Below are 20,743 nucleotides of genomic sequence, written 5' to 3' on the forward strand. Positions count from 1 at the left end.
TGCCTGTGCACCCTCTTATGGTCATTTTCGGATTTGCTTTATTGGGAGATTCAATTTATTCAAGGCTATTTAAAGGTTTCATCTTGTAAATTTGAATCTTTATTAGAATAATGACATTTACACACTTCACACCTTTAAATCTGTGATTTCATAATCCCAAATATTAATTGAAGCTCACACCTCTTCACACTGCTGAGAAAACCAAAGTAGATAGAGTCGAGGTTACCAGGATAATAATTAGGAAGCACTCCATACTTTCCAATTATGTCTGACATATTAACAAGCTAATAAGAATTTTAGATTCGGCCTCCTAGGCATAAAACAATTCAACAGAAAGGCCATCATCGGGCATCACAGGCCTTATTTCCTGAAACTGATAAAACAAAAATCAACCTAGAGTTTGTTTGGGCCTATTTATACAAAGAATGAAAATGACTTCTGTAAGACAATAGTCTAAAAAGAACAGCAGTAACATGGCTGTTTTTCATTAAAAAGTAGCAATAGCAAGATTAAACCCATGCATGCACACACACACACACACACATTTTATACTTTAATTGACTCATATGTTGTCTTGTAAACCTTAAATTCCTTTAAACCTAGAGATCATAAAAAAAAACCAAACTAATGACCAACTGTTACCTATTATGCTTAATTTGACACCCATAATAAAAAGAAAGACTCTTATTCCTTTCCTGACTTAAAATCTTCTATTACTTGAAGTTTCATGTTTAGAAAACATTTAGGAAAAAAACATGAAAAGTTATAATGATAAGTCTTATTTTGGAGTTCGTGCTACTGCTAGTGATAAGGATATCTGCTTTGAGGTGAAGAGAAGCAACTCTTCTAACTCTACATATGGCAGAAAAACTACTATTTAAAGTATTTGTGAGAATTGTTGCATTTCCATATATTTTTCTCTTACTGAGGTGACTGCCTCACATTGTGTATTTTTAACTTAAAGTGTAACTTGAGCACTATATGGATTTTAAGTTCCTAAGTTATATTACATTCATATTTTTGTCAGAAAAGTACTTCAGAACCAATAGATATATCTATAAATCAATAACTTTGATTTCAAAATACAACTAATATTATTAAGGGCACAAAAGTGCACTCACCAAGAGTGCAAGAAATTCCACAACTGAACAACATTTCAGGAGACAGAAAACACAGTTTCATCAAGCTAAAGTCAGATATTACACAGGATAATGTCCCAAATTTAAGATTCTGTTAATTCCCAAATTACAAATGAAATCTAAAAATAAAATTTGGGGTGGATGAACTGAAAAATGCAATTATTTCTCACAGTAGATAACAGCACTTAAAAAGATCCCCAATGCCTGTAAGGTATCAATCCATAAGTTTCCAGTATATTATTCAGTGTGTCAGATGTGTTCACAGAAAATATGCACTTCAGAGCATTAGATTATTGTGAGTTCCAGGAATGTTCTTTATAATTATACTTCCAAAGAATCTAAAATCCTACGAGTCATCTCTCTTACAATACAACCATGTGCATTGTCTAACATATCTTGTTCACAGCTCATAAACACTGAAACAACTGATAGGAAGTTGCCAAGTGAGCCCTACAAGCACCTCCTTGGGTATGCATTCTTTCACAATAATAATAATTTTGGACAACTAGAATATACTTTATAAATATGTGTATCTTTTTTTTTTTAAAGTGAGTATGTCTTGCTAACGAGCATTGTGAATGTATTCTGTTCTATAAAAGTCTGATGTGTCCTACAAAATCTGATAATTTAATTGTGCATTCAAGGATACAAAACAGTTAAAATCTACTGGCTCTAACAACCACCTAGGAAGCTAGTAATGAGGGTTGTTGGAAAGTGGAGTAACCCAGGGGTCCTCAACTACTTTGCATAAAATTCCAGGACCTCAAAATCAGCCATAGGATACTACTTCTCGTTTCTTCAGTACTATTACTTTGCACATCGCAATGGTTACACATTTAGCTCCTTCTAGCAGAAATAATGCCCTCCCTTATTGCAGTATATCGATATGTATTGGGACTTATCACATGGTAATGCAAATGATTTGCTTGAATGCCTAGGACTCCCAACAGACTACCCTATGTAATTCCTTAAAGACCTTACAAACTGAACTGATTTATTTTTATATTTCCCAGTACCTGAAAAGTACTAGGTAATGATGCAACAAGATGGTTTTGGAGTCCAAAACATCACTAAAAAGACTGTGTTTTAATCCTAGCTGCACTGAACTTTCCATTTTCCATATATGTAAATGATTATGTATTTTATTACTTGCAGGATGGCTGGGAAACTGAAAGATACCTATAAAATGACTAACTCAGTGCCTGGCACATAGAAGACACTGCTACATATGTACTCAGTAAATGTTAGTTGAATTGCTCTTTCCCTATAGTGCCTTCCGTGTATATATTAACTCAAAATCTCTCCAGGTTTTTCAAAATTTAAATAACTATCTCGTTTCTTCTTATGCTTTGTCATACACCATAATTTAAACATAATCATATCTATAAAGAATTTCCCTGTATATTCAGGCAATTTAGGCATTCGAAAACACTAAGTTCAATTTTTTTCCAGACATAAAATATCCTAAGAAATGGGAACTAAAGTTCAGGCCATTCAGCTGTATTTTCTCTTCTATTTCTCAATAAAAGAGAAAAAAAATGTTTCAATATTTATAAGACTAAGAATAATGGATGTGCATAATTTTGCTTTAACATACATTTTTGCCTTTTAAACCCAGTTTAAACTCAGTGAAAGGCCAAGAACATGGACTTAATTATGCAGGGGAAAAAAAAAAGATGCTTTAACTGCAGTGCACATTGAATAGACAAAATCCAAAGAAAGCAATCCTGCCTGAAACGTTCACAAATCAATTCATTATATTGATTTGGAATGAGTTGTGCTGTAATTTAAAGCATAGATTACCGCAGGCCAAACTTGATAACGTTCTTTTTTTAAGGTACTTCACTTGGCTATGGACTTGACCTGAGAATTTTCAAGAAACAGTGACTTGCCTAGCCTTTAAAAAAAAAAAAGGAGCTACTCTATATGTAAAAACTAAATTTAAGGGGTAATGATTAAGAATTGATCATAACTAAATATCAAAAGTATAAAAAATTGTATCTGAGTTAACTAATAACTTTAATAATTGATATTTTGAGAAAAGGCAATGTGTTTCTATTTCATAATGATTTATCCCACATACAATGTATAGATGTTTCTATCTCATTTCCTAGTTCTAATGAAGTTCTGGAAGAAAAATTTAAGATTTGATTCTGTTTTGTTTCTTCTTCATGGAAAAAGCTGTTCCTTGGGGGAATGGTGATGATTATGCCTAAGAGTCCTTTTGTCCCACTCAAATCTCCTGATGACTCAGTGTTTTATCTTAATGCAACTTAAATATTTTGTCACTTTTTTTCACTTAATCTTAAAAAGTAGGGATAATAATAGCTGTCACTACATAGCTTACTTCTCAGAAAGCACTGAAACTAGGGTTCAGAAAAGCTCATCTAATTTTAATTACACATCAAGTATGAAGTCAACTATTCAGTTAATTAAGTGGCTAACTATGTGTTTCCTGGAGGAAAAAGAGTATTTGTTAAAATCATTTTCTTCATAATAAAATATAGGACCTAGTGAATGATACTGCCTCCTCCATTACCCTGTTTCCTAAGAGGGCAAGGGAACACAACAGGAGTCCAGAGAATATTAATTAAATAAAATAATAATTTTTAGCTGAGTCATTCCTGAGTCCCAAGAATCAATGTAACAAGGTCTTGCACAACATTAATTATCCTTCAATGAAATTTCTCTTGGGCCTCAGTTTCTTCATCTGAGCAATGACCCTGATTTCCCAATTCTCTTGTAGTTTTAAGTGTTGTGAGTTCTAATAAGTTAAGTTGAGCTAATAACAGAAATCAACTAGTCTGCTGTAAGCTAACATCTAGATGACACATGGACATACAAACATAGGAATGTTTAAGTATGCAATATGTAAGGTATTTAAAAACATGTATGGATCTATTAAAATTTGAGAAACAGTTAAGTTTTGATACATCTTCTTCAAAACTCATCATCTGTGGTAAAATGACACAAAAACTGTGGAAAACAAGTATAACACCTCAGTGGAAACAAATTACTTTATTTCCCCGGTTTCTCTTCTTTAAAAGGAAAGCAGACAAATACAGCAAAATTATGATCTATGAAAAAAATCATAACTTAAAGAAGAAATTTTCAATTATTTCCACAAATGCCTAAAGCAGTTTAAGCTTTCTAAAATGTATTACTCTGTGGAATAAGAGCATTTTTAGCTCTATAAAAGCTTTCTTGAAGTTTGCCACAAAATTTCAAAATAACCACCTTTCCATCAACAGAAAAATAAGTGATTTTGCTGTGACATTTTTCCTGCAACAGGAAATCTTTCTAATTTTAAGTATTCGGTGTTTGTTTGTTTGTTTGTTTCTTGTAGAATAAGCAAAAAGCAAGGAAAAAATAAGTTGGCTTTTCTGAGTTCTTGGTCCTACAATTAAAACAAAATTCAGTCTCTAAAACAGTATTTTTAAATACAATTTGTCTTCATTCAATTGATTGCAAAAATAATTCTTGAAATAAAATGAATTAGTGATAAATGTAGGTCTCTATTTAAAGATTCCCTACTAACCTTTACTTGTGTAAATTTAAAAGATACAGTCCTTTCAAAGCTGACTATATACCGAAAGTCACAACCTTTACTAGCACTGCCACCTGCTGTTCATTCTAAAGCATTTTTCAGCAAATATCAATAATAAACCAAAATAGAATTAGCATGGGCAAACTGGTCTAGAAAACAAATAGCAACACAGATTTTAGAGACAATCTGTGTGAAAGCCACAGATAAAGTTTTGCATGACAGTACCTAAAGTTATATCTATATGGTAAAATCCTCTTAGTATGCAAAAGGAACAAAATAGGTAACTATAAAGGCCCTGAACCTTTTTAGTTATTCACATTTGTTTGTGGTATAGTTTTAAAAGAGCATTATTTATTTGCCAAAAAAGAACGGGTTGCAGTCTCCAGGAATATGAGAGTAATAAAGTTCTTCCAGGAGGAATTATATGATTTCCTTCTAATTCAGTAAACCATGTCTAAGAAGTAGAGGAAGATATAAGCATGTGGCAAAACTGGTGAATCTACCTGAAGGGTATAGGGGAAAGCACTTCTTGAGCCTTTCAACTTTGCTTAAATTTACAAATTTTCTAAATAAAAAGTTGGAGAAAAAATTATAATATGCTGATATTTTTAATCTGTTTTACCAGTGCAGCTAAACATTACAAACTTTAAGGGAACACTGATACTATAATAGACAAATTTAATATGTATTTTTAAGTCTGAGAAAGGTTGAAAAAAACTTTTTTTTTAAAGAATACTGAGCCTCTCTCTTTTTCCCCTGTTCTAGAAAAACATGATATACAGCAGCCATGGGTCTTAGGGGAGATGGCTATTCGTGGAGCCAGAGCAGTGCCTAACACTGCCTCTTAGTGAAGGCAGGAACAAAGTGTATAAAAGAACACGAGTTTATCCAACACTTTTTTCTTTTATAATTTAACAGCTTCAAAACTGAAATGTTAGTTGCCTTGAAAGCTTTACCACTGTGCTTCCTTTTCTCTCTCTTATCATACACTAAAAAGCCATAATTGAGAACTTCTTTAAAACATATTCATGAGGATTTTATTATTATTAAAAAGAAAGAAAATTCATTTTAAAGCTGCTAATTTTTTTTTACCAAGAAACCTAACATTTGCATAAAAGACAGCTTTTGGGTTGTCTGTACAACTCTCTTTCTGTGGATTTTCCCATCCAGCAACTCTATCATAGAAATTCAAATTCCATGACTCTAGCCAGTCATAAGCCACTGGGCAGTGCTACTCTCTTCTGGGAGTTCAGAATTGGAATTCAGAAAGGATATTTTGGTCTCCGATGTTTTCTGAAGTGGTGACAGGAAAACTCAAGATCTACGGGAATGCATGGAAAAGTAGAGAGAAATGTCCATATGCATAGAGAAAATAAAGAAAGACATGTACAGAAATAAAGAAGAAAAGACAACACAGAGAGAGGGAGTAATGTCTTAAACCTTTCCAGTTCCAACTGAGCCTAGGAGTACTTCTTGCCCTTGGGCTCCAAGACATTCCCTTGTATTCATTTGCTCCCCCCAACCCTACCTTCCACCCCACACCCTTAAAGTCACACTGGTTTACAGTGGGTTCTGTTTCTTAAAGACAAAGCCCTGACTCCAACAATTTGTTGACACAAGAGATACAGAGAAATTTTTGATACAACCAAAAAATTAGAACCCCATCCAGTAATAAAAAAAATTAAAGATGTAGATACTGTGTATGAAATAAATTTTAAAGATGAGCAACCTCTATGGAAAACTGCAATATTTATCTTAACAGAGTCCCTACCTAGGAATTATAGTGGTGACTGTGGCAGATTATATTATTTCTTTAAAATATTCATCCCTCCTCCTTTTAAATTCCCTCTCCAGTAGTTCTCCCCATGAAAGAAATATATTTCCCACCACCACAACCTCAGGTTTGGATACATGACTTGCTTTGGCCAATCCAAAGGAAGGCCAAGGGACTGCCATTGCCAAGCAGGAATGTGAAGGCAATCTTCCAGTTTCACAGAGTCAGCCTGCTTTCCTTTCTCTCTGACCACGGAGGGGGGGGGGGGGGGCTGAGCCTGTGTTATAATAATGTGCAGGTGTGTTACATGTCAACTTGCAATAGGTATGTAATTGGAATAAGAAATAAACCTGTATTGTTATAAGTAACTGAAATTTTGGAGTTGATTGGTACCATGGGATAACCCAGCAAAAGCAGACAGGTACTTATCTCAAATAGATACTCATTACAAATAAAGCCAAGTAAATACTTTATCTTGGAGTTCATTTAAATATTGCCAATAAGCTTATATTTTAAATAAGCCCTTTTAGTGTTTCAAGCTATCATACTGTTGATGATTTTAAGGATCCTTAGAGAAAACGCTTACCAAAGGATAGATTTACTATTTCCTCTGTGTTTCTAAGAATGGTCAACAGATTAATCAAAAAGACATACTTCTTAAAATACTTCAAAGATATTCTAATTCTAGCCTCTGTACTTTTCCAAAACCTGTGAATACAATAAGATTTTTCAAAAACAATGTATCAATTAAGAAAAAGTTCTTAACCAATTTTATGTTTTCCTTCAATCTTATGAAAACAACCTGATAGCAAGGGTTCTGATCCTTCCAAAGAGTACAAACAAAACAAAAAAAATTATTAATACCATTCCTATTTCCTTGGTCGCTTTATAATACCAATGGCCTTAAATCCTCTATAATCCAGGTATTAATTTTGCTGTTGTTTAAGTATCTTTGAAAGCAATGTCCTATTTAATAGAGTTTTGATAGATGGAAAGAGTTATCAAAAAAATGTAAGGTAAAATATGAGGCTAATGTTATGCATTCTGTCACTAAGATTAGCTATGTAACTTTAGGGAAGTCATTCAACCTCTATGAGTCAACAGAGAAGCTTAGAAAAAATGAGGATAATAATCTATGCCTACCACATGTTGTAGGAACCAAATAATGCTATAACCTCTTCCCTAACCTAAAAAATAAAAGGGCACTTGATCACAACAGAAGCAGAAGAGATGCATAAATAGAGTCTCCATAAACCTTAGTACAAAAACTAGATTGTTGAAGAATCAGGTAATGTTGGAAACTGCTTCTGCTTCTCCACTAACCTACTAACCCCACTCTTTTTTTTTTTTTTTAAGATTTTATTTATTTATTTGACAGAGAGAGATCACAAGTAGGCAGAGAGGCAGGCAGAGAGAGAGAGGAGGAAGCAGGCTCCCCGCTGAGCAGAGAGCCCGATGTGGGACTCGATCCCAGGACCCTGAGATCATGACCTGAGCCGAAGGCAGCGGCTTAACCCACTGAGCCACCCAGGCGCCCCCTAACCCCACTCTTAAAAGCACAATAAACTGTATTAATAAGAGAATTTTCTCATGCAATTCACTTTTTTATTCTAGGTGATCATTTGAAAAACATCTCCATTTCAAGAACAAAAACACTTTCATGTCTTTAACAAAAGAGACTAAGAAATGATCTCAATGTGTTTTAAATTGCATATGTTAATATTTGTCTAAGCCTTGTACTTATTTTTACTCATTTAATCCTTATAACAATTCTATGAGGAAGTTACCATTAATTAGTCCATTCTTAAAACAAAACTAAGGCACAGATTAAGTAACTGTCCAAAAGTCATACCTCTTAAGTAGCAGAGTCAGGTTTTGAAACCAGGCAAGCAATATTAAAACTCCATTTCAACCAAATATTATCATACCAATACAAGTGAACCAAAAAGAATTTGGGGAAAAAATGCAAATGATACTGTATCAAAAATAAACTACTATTTCATTAGTAGATATTAAGTCTGTCTTTTAAATAATCCCAGTCACTTAAATTATTGACATTTTATATTGATAGAAATCATGTAAATGCATCAACTAACATAAATGTTGTTCACCTAAATCCATTACTTCTATTGTTACAATTTCTTCACCAGTGTGGCTGAGAAATTTTCATCTCTGAGCTAGACTGTGTTCTTGGTAATGAAAAAGTAAAGTTGAAAAAGCTAAGATCATGAACAAATAAATGTATGGTAATTGTGACACAATAAATAACAGCTATGGCATCTCTCTAAGATAGTACTCCACACAAATGCATTCCAAGTTGGATGTATAGTATACATCTTTCATATCTTTTAATATCTTTTAAAGAATAAATACATAAAGATGGCAATGTTAAAAAAAAAAAAAAGTCCCACAGAATGATGGACTTCTACATATCCAGAATGTGTAAATATATAACAACTCTCTGCAAATGTGAAAGAAACATATCTTAGATGGAGATTTGAATACCAATGGCAAGTTTTTATAAGCTATTACTTTTATATAGAAGATATGCCATTTAAACAGAGAAATTTCAACTCTGAAATTCCAACTGTGATTTGAGAAATCATTAACTAGCTGGAAAAAAATATTTTTCCAATTTGGAATTATATTCAAAACCTTCAAGAAAGACTCAAAAGATTCAGTTTAATTTAAATAATTTAAATTTGACATATTCAAATAACTCAGAGCTTTTAAATTTAAAGAAATGAAAAAGAAAATACCCAAGTCCCAATATCAAAGAAAGGTGACAAAAATCCATTACTTTTAGGAGAAAAGAGTCAAACATTTCCAAGGAGACCATTTGACTCCTTAGAAAAACTAATTTGACTAAAATGAGCCAGGATTTTATTATTGGTCCATTATGAAAAAGCAGATCTTATGCATTTTATTCCAGTATTTCAAGTGGGAAAACTCAGACAAATTAAATATAAAAGAAGGGTCTCTATATTTTACATCTAAATTTGCTCAAGACAAGTTATCAACAGAATAGAAACTTGGTTATACCAATATGTCACAGAATAATGATTACTACAGTGAGAAATACCAGTTTCTGTAAATTCTCAAAATAACCTTCATTAGTACTATAAACTGCATAAAACTAAAAAAACAGCTGGGAAATTACTGCATTTTAATTTTTAAGAAACTTGGTGAGGGATGTTTTTCCACCCCCAGAATATATCTCTTGCTTTTCTAACAATATCACTAAGCCCAAGAGGGCATCTACATGCATTTCCAAGTTTCAGTAATGGTCAATGTATTAAATAACTAATCCAGTATAATGCACTATTCCAAAGTAGAGTGTTTGGCCAATGTACCTCTTCAGAGAGATACCGTAATTGCTTCACTCCACTTTCAATGAATGATCTGTAATGAAAGTTGCTTTTTTAGGCTTAACCTAGAGCTGTACCCTGTGGGAAATGATGGGTCTTTGTAAAATGTGTTACAGTTTACTAATAAGGATGCAGAAGAAGCACAACTGATGAACCAGCAAATCTGTTCTGACTTATTTGGTCTTTGCTGCATGAATTTGAATATCATCAAAATACATTATCCTTATCCATAACCTGCTTCCTATGATTCACTCTATCCTCATACTCATTTCAAAAGGAACTTTAAGCACTTGAATATTTTACATACCTGTGCTGGCCCTAGGCATTACATAAAACAGAGTATTTTTTTTTTCTAAAGGACAAAAATGAAATTTTGAATAGGAAGAAGTAACCAGGTGAATATTTAGGAACTAGACAAAATCAGACAACATTTACATATATATAGATGCAGATATGTAATTTTTTTTAGAGAAACAGGGTAGAGGCAGAAGGAGAGAGAGAATCTTAAGCAGGCTCTACGCCCAGCTGTGGAGCCCAATGCAGGGCTCAATCTCACAACCCTGAGATCATGACCTGAGCCGCAACCAAGAGTCAGACGCTTAACTGATTGAGCCACCCAGATGCCCCAACAATATTTATATTTGATACTGATATGTATCAGAATCATATATTCTGATATATAATCAGAATTTCTCACCTAAAAATAATACAAAGTTATCTTTCCTGAATATTTACCAATTGGCTATCAGGGAACCATGGAGATATGGATTAAGATTCTCTTTCCACCAGTAACTGATTGTTTTATCTTGAGCACACCTGTTCATTCTTCCCTCCCTCCCTCTGGATCCCTTCCTACCTTCATTCCTTCATTCTCAATTCATTCATGAATTCATTTAACTCCTACAGTGGGTATAACATATGCTGGGCTAATGATTGCCTCTAAGTTTAAAAAGATGAACAAAATAGTTGTTCCCAAAGGAGATCCTCATTTGAGTGACAGAAAAAAAAAATACCTAAACTACAAAATATTATAGGATGGGTTCATTCAGACTGCTCTGGAAACAGACAAAGGGATGTAAACTCAATTTCCCAAAGATGGTGACACATGAACTGAGCTTTGAAAAATCAAGCAGGCATTACTGCAGAAGAGGCTGTATGTGTGAGGAGCTGGAGTGGGGTAGTTATTTCGACCAGAAGAATTAGGAGAAGAAACATGCCACATCCTCTGAAATTACTTAGCTATGGGTCTAGGATAGGTAGCAAATAAGGAAGTGATGGATTCTCCAAAGTTGGGTGCATATGCCCAAAGGTTTATAAGACAAATATAAGGGTACAGGAATAAAATATTAAAACTTCTTATACAATTATTCTTACTACCTTTTTTTTTTCAAAATTCTCCTTTTTGAACAAATTATTTAATGAACATAATTTTTTAGTAAATAAATAAATATATACCAGGTATATGTCCTCCCCAAATTTTAATTAGTGGTAATTCAATAAAAGAAAGAGAAAGAACCTCATATTCTATATTATCCTGAAAGTGATGCATAGTAACAATTGGATTTTAAGATTTTATCTATTTATTTATTTGAAAGAGAGAGAAGGGTGTGTGGGAGGGGGGGTGCCCATGAACATCCACTAACTAGGGAAGGGGCATATTGGGGGGAGGGAGAGGATAAGGGAGAGAATCTCAAGCAGACTCAGTGCTGAGCTCTGGATCTCAAGACCCCGAGATCATGACCTGAGCAGAAACCAAGAGTTGGAAGCTCAACCACTCAGCTACCCAGGCACCCCAATGATTGGATTTTCAAAGGTCACTCTGACTGTATTCTAGAGTGTAAATTAGAAGATAAGCCCTGAGACAGGTAGAATAGTTATGAAGCCACTGTAGTAATCCTAATGAGAATATCTTAAATAATGATGGTGGCACAATAGGAATGCCAAGGAGGAGGCAGAGACTACTTGTAAGAGAAAAAAAGAGTATAAAACTATAAATCAGATTGACTTACAACATTTACTACATTTCGGACCTTACACAATTCTACAAAGATAATTCACATACCTTTCCAAAAGTTGGCCTACAGGTCAAATTAAAATGTACTATGTCCCTATTTGAGATCATTAAAACTCAAAGATGAAATTATATTCTTATTTCCTGATTAGAACCAATATATGAAAAGCAGTATATTCAAACTATGCCATTCTAGTTTTTCTCTTGTAAGTTCATTTAAATATTACTCACAAAAGATGAGAAAGGGGGACGGAAGGAGGGGAAGGCAAAGGTGAAGGTGAAAGGTACTGGATGACAGAAAGCTAAGATGTTCTAATCAGTATCTAATTACCCAATGCCATGATACTGGTGATAGAACAGAGATAGTATTTGCTTCCACTTTCTTCTCTGTTTTACCAGAAATGTTCAAGAGGCCAGGGGCTTTTAAATAAATCTGTGTCCAAATATATCACAGATTTCCTTTGCTAAGAACCAGAAACAAAACAAAAGAGAACAAATAATGAGATATAATTTAGGTAAGTTATGCTTTATCCATGGGAGTTTAAACAGTTGGCTTTAACAAACTTAGATACATTCTGTATAAGGGATCTCCATTAAGATTAAATTGTGGAAAAGGAAAAGATTTGATAATAGAATTTGATTAAGTTGTACCTTCCAGTACTATTCTCCATTAACATTTGAAGAATCCCTTTCCTATTTCTGAATGAATAAATAAATTACTGTTCAAATTTTATTTAAGATCAAAGTGCTTGGTCCTACATAAGAATTGTCACATGGGTGGCCCTGTTGCCAGAAAAGCTCCATGTGATTTAAATTGGAAATGTTTTCTTCAGAGCAGATAACTTTTTAACTAGGACAAAATGGAATATTATATGAGATACCCTAGTGGCATTTTGTAATGGTTCCTTATCCTGGCTTCTTAAAGGGTAAAGTGTTTTCTAAGTACTTCATGTGGCCTTCAGTGGCCCAGCTCCTCTCCTAAATTATTCTGGCTTTTCCACAATTCTGCCAATCAGATTTATATTGAAACTGGCTAACCAGCATAGTGACAATAAATGGATTCTCAAGGATTTTTTTCACAAGAACTTAAAATACATAAAGCATTTTTGGGGTGCCTGGCTCAGGTGATAGAGTATGCAACTCTTGATCTCCGCATCAGAAGTTCAAGCCTCATAGTGGACGGTATAGATTACTTTAAAAAAATAAAAATAAAATAGAATCTTGGAACATGAAAAAATTAAATTAAGACTTTAAATAAAATTAAATTAAGAAATAAATAAAATACATAAGGTGCTTTACCATGACTTTAAAAAAAAATCACCATATAACGTTAAAAATGAGGTTTTCGTACCTTAAAAATGTATAGGTACTTTTGGAATAAAAAGAGGGAGAGGTGGAATATTCCTGTAATTTTTCAAAACTCTGGAAATTCACTGAATATAGACTGACAGCTCAGAGAATAAAAACAAAATGTCATCCCACAGATTCAAAAAGTGTTTATTAATCATTCTAAATTTCATTCCTCTTTTTAATGTATTCTGAGACTATCGTGGCAATCAGCATTGTATTATTGTTGTAATGATAGCTTAGGAGGCAACAAAAATCCTCTCTGGGATACTGAAATCATACAAGTTAGAGACAGCTGACAGAACACTGTTGGGGCACTTCGTTGAGAAATTACAGGTAAGGTGCCCTCTATAATAGTAAAGTCATTCCAGTTTTTCATTCCAAAATTCCAGATTTACTTCTGAACGAAACCTATATGGGGCTCAAAAACAAAATATATTCACCACCAACAATAAATTCACTGACATGTGAGCACATAACATGTGGCTTTAAATATAGCACTAAATTATTCGTCCTCCATAGAGATAGAATGGACTCTGATTCATAGAGCAGGTAACAAACCTAAGGCTCTCAATCACGGCTGAAGGAATTTACGTGCGCTGCAGACATTCACTCTCTGTAGAAGGTCATTGCTTCACAGCCTGGGAAATAATCCCTGCCAGCGGACTTGCAAAGTGCCTGAGGCATCGCTCCTGAGAGGCATAACTCCTCTTCTTTCAAGGCTAGAGGTCAGAGCCATGATCACAGCTCAGTCAAATTTAAAGGAAAATGTATCTAGGGTCAAAAATATCCTAAGGAAAAATAGAAGACTAAAACTAAAAAAAATATATTGTGCTCCTCTGGGCTTTGGGATAGTGATAGGAAAACCTGTTGCAGAATATTAAATGCAGATCTTTTTTCATCTGATGGCTTCAAAATAACTAAACTGAAACTGAATACGGAATCTGATGCATGTCATGCTGCAATCAGTTTTGACGACATTTTTAAATGCTACAAATCCATTTAAATCCTCAACAGCCTAGACATTTTAAAAAAGAAAAAATATCAAGCTTAAGTGACTTAAACATGAAATGTGAGCATTGGTTCAATGATTAAATTACTGTATCAATTAACTTGAGTACACAGAAAGAATGCTCCTCTTTCAAAGAAATGTTAATTCTGCCCCCGATCAGACAGACCCCTCCTCATATCATGGTTGTTGCTTCATAAAACACAACTCACACAGCAAAAGGGGAGAGATGATTTATAAATAAGAATAAACTGCTGTTTGGGAATTCTTTATAAAATACATAAACTAAATTGATGTTTATGTGAAAAATATAGTCATTTCCATATACTTCCAAGAGTGAAAAACTCTGAAAATTGTTTTTGAAAATCATAAGACAGATGAAATTACCATTAAACTCGACAAAAGTGGCTTGGTACCCATAAAAATCATAAATGAGTATATTTAAAGATTAAATGCATTTCTGGATGTACGCATCGCAAAGGGGAAAGTATTTTATTTTGGTCATCTCTGCCAACTGCTATTATATGCTGTCATTTTCAGTAAGAGGAAATGTATTTGCAAAAGCAGAGTGAGCACAACAGGCCTTAAATCAGACAAGTTGGGGACTGCTGACAAAGCACTGTCTGCACTCTGCCTACCAGGGCCCTTGAATATCAGAATTTTATGGTATGTTTTCCTGACATAGCTGATAACATAGTAAACTCTACCATCTCCTTAGAATCTGAATCTGGAGTACTAACCTACTTCTAAGTTTTCTCCTACTCTTTTTTTTTTTTTTTTAAGATTTTATTTATTTGACAGGCAGAGATTACAAGTAGGCTGAGAGGCAGGCAGAGAGAGAGAAGGAGGAAGCAGGCTCCCCGCCGAGCAGAGAGCCCGATGCGGGGCTCGATCCCAGGACCCTGGGATCATGACCTGAGCCGAAGGCAGAGGCTTTAACCCACTGAGCCACCCAGGCGCCCCTTCTCCTACTCTTTTAAGGGACCAGACCCCACCCTGGCAAGAAGGAAAGGAAGATTTCCTGATGAACTGATTTTGTCCTTTCAAATCTCAGTTCAGAGATAACCTGGTCACTGTTTCCTGTATCACTTAGAACAGACTATGTTACAGTGAGGTAGCGACTTAACCCTGAAATCTCTTTCAGGGTTACACCAAAAGTTTTATTTCTCACTCATATAAAGTCTGTTTCAAGTCTGGCAGCCATCCATAGCAGCTCCCTCTCAAGGGTGAGTGCCAGTCCTATCTCCATGTGACTTGGTTATCTTAACATGTCATACCCATATTGCCATGACAGGGTAATAAAGATCTGGAGGACAAGGTAATAAGAAGAGAGCAATTAGAAAATCTAAGGGAGGGGAACCTGGGTTGTGCAGTTGGTTAAGCATCTGACTCTTGGTTTCACCTCTCAGTGCTGAGATCAAGTCCTCTATGGGGCTCCATGCTTAGTGTGGAGTCTGCTTAAGACTCTCTCTCTCTCTCCTTCCCACCCCCCCCCCGCCCCTTCCCTCTGCACTCTCACTCCCTCTCAAATAAATGAATTAATCTTTTAAAAAAAAAAAAAAAAGGACAAAAATCTAAGAGAAGAATATTTTTACAGGAGGAAAAGCTTGTCCAAAGTCCAAAGCAAACTTGGTATATTCAAGAATGTAGTATATTTGTATGATGTATGTAAATCAGAAACACCCCAACTATAGTTATATGTGAAATTACCTTATATCAAAGATCTTATGTGAAGATACTTTTAAGGAATCCACCTCTATATTATCAAGTTTAAAGCATGTTTCCCATCATACTTCACCACTCTCAACTGCCAACTTTATTAAGTGCCTTAGATAGGAAGAAAAGCAGCCATTATCATATTCAATTTTCTAAAAATCAGACCCTCTTCAATTAAAAAAACAATCTATTAGAGAATAAAGCAAAACTACATAAAGTATTAATACAAAAATTTGAGGGGCACCTTGGTGGCTCAGTTGGTTAAATGTCTGCCTTTGGCTCAGGTCACGATCCCAGGGTCCTGGGATCAAGCCCCACATTGGGCTCCCTGCTCAGTGGGTAGCCTGCTTCTCTATTTCCCTCTGCCTGCCACTCCCCATGCTTGTGTATTCTTTCTCTCTTTCTCTCTCTAAGGTTCCTCTCTGTCAAATAAATAAATAAAATCTTAAAAAAAAAATACAAAAATTTGAAGGCAATGTGTAAGAATAAGATATATCTCCAGAGAGTATAAGGCTAAATTACCAAATAAAATTATCTACATAAACTTTTATTTCTATATTATCTATTAACTAAAGTTTCTGTCTGGTTGAGGGAAAAATAACTAAATGGATTTTCACTAAATTTTCAGGATACAGTGGCATATTTCTGTCTTAAGAAATAATCTATGTGTTATACATAACATTCATTTGCAGGGCACACAAAAAAGGTAGAGACTAACTTTCCAGAGCAGCTAAAACTAAAAGTACAACAAAAGGTCCATGAAATCCGAAAGGGCTGGTAATAGTGAGGGATAGGCCATTTTGTAAAACAATGTTATAAATGGACAGGACATGGTTTCAAATTTGAATTACAAATTATTCAACTCAACGGCAATCAATCCAAATTCCATGCACTGGTTTGCAATAACATTAATTCTCATATACACAACAAAATATAGTGTGTCCCAGGATGAGTAGTAATAGGGATATATTTATATAATAATAGTTAATGATTCTCCCAAACTTTCCATTGGAGAATAACTACCATACAACAGAGGTTCTGAACTAAAAAGAGGAAAAAAAAGATTGTTTTAATTTAGGTTTTCCCAAAAGCAAATCCTGAGACAAAGATTCACATGCAATTGCTTATATAGGAGAAAAAAATGGTAGGGAAAGAAGGAAGTGAGCCTGGTAAGGAAAGGCAAGCATAAAGGGTTGGTTATTATTAATCATGTATCCATTGTGGATTAAAACCAACAAACCAACCAACAAACAAAAAAAACCACTAATTCCACTCAGGATATCTGGCAACCAGTCCAAAGCAGTCTAGCCAGTATGTGAAAGACACAGTTATTTTATATATTCATTCATGTCAGCCTTTATCTAGGGCTACTTCCAGGCAGTATTAATCATCTGGCATTGCAGAGCAGAAATACAAAATGGACCCTGGTGACAAGAAAGAGCCCTCAGACAAAGGAATACAGTGGCTGGCAATTGGGATAAAAGCCAGCATACAGGGCACCTGGGTGGCTCAGTGGATTAAGCCGCTGCCTTCGGCTCAGGTCATGATCTCGGGGTCCTGGGATCGAGTCCCGCATCAGGCTCTCTGCTCAGCAGGGGGCCTGCTTCCCTTCCCCTCTCTGCCTACTTGTGATCTCTCTCTGTCAAATAAATAAATAAAATCTTTAAAAAAAAAAAAAAAAAGCCAGCATACACTGAAGTGTCAAGAGCAAGGGGATACCAATGGTAAACTAACAATCATGTGGACAGAAATAATCTAGAAGACCCAATAAGAGAGGGACTTGAGTTGGACTTTGAGAAATGGATTGGATTTGGTAAAGGGAAAGCATTTAAGTTAGGAAAAGTAGCATGAGCAAAAGGTCTGAGGTAAGAAATCATAAGAGGTATCCTAGGTCAGTTATAAGCCAGTTTGCCTGGATCATGAATATACTTAGATATGAGATTCTTGGGAAAATATGGCAAAAAAATATATGTTGGGTCCATATTAAGAAAGGTATAAATGTTGGCTAAACAGTTTAAACTTTTTCTTCTAGGTATTAGGGAACCTTTAAGTTTCCAAGCAGGAAATTAATAAAATGAAAACATTACTTTATGGCATCAATGTCCCTGTTGGCACCACTCTTGTCTTTGGAATGTAAACTTCTATTGGATAGGATATGTATCTGTTCAATTTCCCTAGGGGAGGAATACATGCAGAGAACCATTCAGTAACCTATTAACAATGAGCACCCCAAATACAAAGAACTGTGGTATCTAAATACCATTTCTAATGTTCCTTGAAAAAAGTCCGGATTCCAGATCTGTGTAGGATATCTACAAGATGACTTTAAAACATTTTGTTATTCCAGAAAGGAAGCTGTCAAACACTACAGTACCCTGGTCAAAAGAACAAAGGAGCCCACTTAGGGTTCCAACCCTAAATTCAACAATTTGAACATCAAAATAATAAATATTACAGAAATATGGTTTTTTTAAAGATTTTATTTTACAGACAGAGATCACAAGTAGGCAGTGAGGCAGGCAGAGAGAGAAATATGTTTTAAATAATATCTTCAATGACTAGAAATATATCAAAAATTTTAACATCTATAAGTCCATAAAAATATTTAAAAACTTGAAGGATATTAGGGAACTAACTCATTATTCCTAAAACTAGAAAATAAAGGAAAATTGTACACTTATCCTAATTTTCCTATGTAAACTGTACTTAATGAGGTAAAGCTCTTTATTACAAAAAATAATTTCTCTTAATAAATGTAGTATGGTCAAATTAGAATTTCATCATTTTGCAACTTCTAAAGAAATAATGGAACTAGACAATAATCATTAATGGCTGCTAAAACTATTAGCTGAAAAGTGATGGGAAAATTCAGATTAACAATATTTAGACCCAAAAAGCAATTGCAACATGACACAGACAACCAGACAGTGGGAGCCTCTTAATGTAAAATAATGGGAAGCAAATAATTCCTATGAATTCTTTCTGCCCATTGGAAAAAAATGTTTTTTTAATCTGAATAACCTGTAGATTTAACTACCAGTTCAGGGGCAGCTCGGTGGCTCAGTGGGTTAAAGCCTCTGCCTTCAGCTCAGGTCATGATTCCAAGGATCAGGAACAAGCCCCACATTGGCCTCTCTCCTCAGCGGGGAGCCTGCTCCCCCCCCCCCAATTTCTCTCAACCTGCCTCTCTGCCTACTTGTGATTGTTGTCTGTCAAATAAATAAATAAAATCTTTAAAAAAAAAAAAAAAGAACTACCAGTTTATAAGAAATAAGGCAAAAAGAAACATAGGAATACAATTTCTAAAATTCAGAATATGGGACAGTCTACAAAGCAGATAATCATTATTCTTAAATAAATCACAAGAAAAAAATTGTAGAAGAAACTATAGATCAAAAAACATCAACTGTAATGTGGAAACTTTGTTTAGAACTTTGTTTTAGAAGAAGTGTAAAATATATTTTTAAAAATTTGAGACAATTATATTTGATATTTAATGAGTCTTCCATATTACAGAATTATTATAAAAATTTTAGTCATACTAACGATAATATAATTTTGTTCTTTTTAAGGGCCATTTTACATTTTAAATATATATTCATAATTCCAAAAAGTTTACCCTTAAATATTTATCAATAAAATAATATGGTGCCTGGTATTTACTTCACAAGAATTCAAAAAACTGGCATGGCTATATATTTGTAATTGTTTATGCTAGATGATTAATATATGACTGCTCCTTATACTAATCTATTAAATATATGTTTGAAGACAAAAGTTTGGGTTACCAAAACTTTGTACTTCTGATCTTCTGTATGATCCTTGCTATCATTAGAGACTAAAGACAACTACCCACAGAAAGAAGCATAGGGCAAAGCTTTAAAAAGCAGTAATGATGGGGTGCCTTGGAAGCTCAGTCAGAAAATCGAGCAACTCTGGATCTTGGGGTAACGAGTTCAAGCCCTACACTGGGTGTAGAGATTATTAAAAAATAAATAAAGAAACTTAAATAAATAAATAGTAAACATTTTAAAAAGCAGTAATGAAAGCACAATGCCAAGGAGTATACATAACTTCACTGTGAGAAGAAAAAGCTTCCAATGTCTCAAATTCATTCAGGAAGCAATGGTCAGCCTTAGCCAATTCAACTTGCTGATTGCCAAGGTGGCAGTTTGTAAAGAAAAAAAGCCCTGGTCTAGGAGACTACCAACAGCTAGTTCTGCAAGCTCAGACTCACGTAACTTTAGGTTTTGGAATTTGAAAACACAATAAGTGAAATAACAGCATGAATGATAATTGCATTGTGAGTACTAACTCTAAATTCTAAACTTCGTAAGAGCTTTAAACGCATTATCCTCTTTTAACCGCATAATCCAAGGAGGAGTTGTGGGCACATAATATATACTTTTTAAAGGACGATTAAATGAAGTAGGCAATAATATACGGTACCATTTTGCACATAACGAGTTTAGGTTCAGAGGTGCACACTGTTTTAAGGTCACGCATTGGAGTAAGCTGGTCCAGCCAATATTCCAGGTGGAAGAATGCTTGGAACATGCATGCCACTCCATCAGACCATACAAGAGAGGAGGTTAGGGGACTGGGTGTGAAACACTGGAAAACTTAAAAAACCTCTTCCACAGACCTACAGCTTTCCGTCGGCCGCACCACACTTCATAGGTCTAAGGAAGACCGGCAAAGAAAACCAGCCTTTCACTCACCCCCAAGAAGCTGGATGTCACAGCCTGGACCTCCCGCCGAGGCTCCCGAGCGCCTTCGCCAACCTCCGCCACCCCCCCAAACCCCTCCCCTTCACGGATCGCGCACTATTT

General features: G+C 34.7%; 1 long non-coding RNA gene across 2 annotated transcripts in view; it reads right to left on the reverse strand.

Annotated features, from left to right (window-relative positions):
* Positions 1-20,727, reverse strand: part of LOC123390418 — a 296,802-nt gene extending 276,075 nt beyond the window's left edge. For both annotated transcript variants that reach the window (XR_006604989.1, XR_006604988.1), the window contains exon 1: positions 20,633-20,727. This is a non-coding gene — a long non-coding RNA (uncharacterized LOC123390418). The remainder of the gene's footprint in view (positions 1-20,632) is intronic.
* Positions 20,728-20,743: the final 16 nt, after the last annotated feature.

This window comes from Mustela putorius, unplaced genomic scaffold (genome assembly GCF_011764305.1).
Source record: "Mustela putorius furo isolate JIRA1106 unplaced genomic scaffold, ASM1176430v1.1 tig00537350_pilon_pilon_pilon, whole genome shotgun sequence".
In the NCBI taxonomy this organism is placed as follows: Eukaryota; Metazoa; Chordata; class Mammalia; order Carnivora; family Mustelidae; genus Mustela; species Mustela putorius.